This window comes from Temnothorax curvispinosus, unplaced genomic scaffold (genome assembly GCF_003070985.1).
Source record: "Temnothorax curvispinosus isolate PA1 unplaced genomic scaffold, ASM307098v1 QBEX01016416.1, whole genome shotgun sequence".
Lineage (NCBI taxonomy): Eukaryota > Metazoa > Arthropoda > Insecta > Hymenoptera > Formicidae > Temnothorax > Temnothorax curvispinosus.
The window spans coordinates 1-2019 of NW_020226196.1; the positions used below are offsets into that span (position 1 = coordinate 1).

Below are 2019 nucleotides of genomic sequence, written 5' to 3' on the forward strand. Positions count from 1 at the left end.
AGATCGTCATCCAGAAAGCTTCCATATTTCCTTCCTAGTTCCTTCTTTTTCTTCATGATGTCTCTTTTAGCTTCCCAGTTTTTGCATTTCAAGAGTCTCATTTTGTATTCCCTGTTTCCTATTTCTTGTATTTCTTCTATGCTTCCTTCTGTATTGTTTAGTTCTTCCATCAACTTTTCGAAATTTTCTTTTCTCTCTTTAGCGTTTCTTAACTTCTCCTCCTTTACGATTATGTTATTTTTTCTCTTTCTTCTTTCCGTCATCTCCACACTTTTTTCTATTTCCTTCATTTTTTCTATCAACTCCCTGCCTTCATTCTCCTCTGCGCCCTTCATCTCTAATTTTTCTATCTTCTCCTCCATCGTTTTTACCTTTTCTTCTAGTGCCTTTCTCTGCCTTTCCCATATTTCCTCCCTTCTCTTCCATTCCTCCCTTACTCCCTTTAAGAAAAAATGATAATATTAGATACTACTTTTTTATTACATAATTTTAATGTAAAGATGATATTCATTATTATATGTAAAAATATTTTATCAATTATTTTCTAGGAGGTACTTTATGGGGAAATGTTGACAAATACATTAAACAATACACACGTAGCAAATATCATTTTCAAAATTTCTATTATTTTTTCTTGTTTTTTAAAGAAAAAATCAACCATCATTACATGCAATGTTTTGAATATTATGATACATTACTGCATGTACTTGTATTTAATAGATGTGTTTTATGTTGTACCTTTATATATGTATGATCGTGGCTAAAAAGGTTGTCTGACTTTTTTTACAAGTTTTGGAACGCACTCTGTCATGTGAGAGTTGATGGTCTCTGCTCACAACCATAACATAAAGTTTCGCAGTGACACATTATCGGAGCAGACGGACAGTCTATACAAGGTGTCAGAAAAGTTTACAATATCAGTTAAAGTAAGCACGTGTATTTGACGTAAGGAACAAAGCCCGTCATAAAAAGAAAAAAGGAGAAGAGGAATATAAGCAGAGAATGGTAAGTAAAATGACCAGTGACCAATATTAGAAAAGAAATGTAAGATATATTAATAATATACCCATAAGAAAGTATAAATAGATATTTCAATATACCTGTAAAAAAAAATTTATTGAAGTATAATTTGTTTAAACTAATACATAGAATATGATAAAGTCACATTAGATTTCAATGTAAATTAATAAAAGTCTTGTTGACATTAATTGAATTAAATTGAATGTAATGTAATCCTGTCATGTTCTATCTGTTATGTCGAACAGTATATTTTATTACAATTGGAAAAATAATATGCATGAATATTACAGAAGAAACAGTGGTTTGAGACGTGGAAGAAAGCTTTTAGTCAACGATGGACGCAGGTATAATGATAATTAATGTTTAAAACAACATTTTTTACACAACACTAATGAAGAATTTGTCAGCATAATTAAAAATTGAGAGATTAAATTAAATTAAAATAACTTCAATTAAATTGTCATATGTCTGCTTGCAGGTAAAAGGGGAGGCAGCGTTGAACAGAGGTGAAAGAAGTATACTTAATGGGATCTGTGGGAAAGTTGGAGCTTGCTGTGAAAAAATGTAAGAATCTTCATAAAACTGAAAATATGCACTTGGAGATAAGAGAAAAAATGAGGGATTCGAAGAACTTGCCGAAGGAAAAGGAAATACGCAATATTAAACAATTAAATCAACAAATTCAACAACAAGGTAAGCTGCTAAACTGATAAAATTTCTCTTACATTGAGAAATTGTAGTGTATTATATTGCAAAATCGTTAACAAACTAAATCAATTTTTGTTTTAAACCTTTAGGAAAATGAAAAAACTACGCCTAACAGGTGAAGACATCACATATAAATACGACAAAATAACAAAGCCAGCCTGCGTTCACAAATTGTGGAAGAATATATACGATTAAGAGGACGATAAATATAGGCATATATCCACGCGGTAAAAATTTTTTATATTGTTATGTGTGTTTTCTATTATTTTAAACCAATCGCGCTCCACTGTA

General features: G+C 30.5%; 1 long non-coding RNA gene across 1 annotated transcript; it reads left to right on the top strand.

The window, feature by feature from the left end:
- Positions 1 to 1309: 1309 nt before the first annotated feature.
- Positions 1310 to 1972, top strand: LOC112466594. Its single transcript, XR_003042163.1, has 3 exons — positions 1310 to 1364; positions 1499 to 1713; positions 1818 to 1972. It is a non-coding gene; the product is annotated as an uncharacterized LOC112466594 (long non-coding RNA).
- The last annotated feature ends 47 nt before the right edge of the window (positions 1973 to 2019 follow it).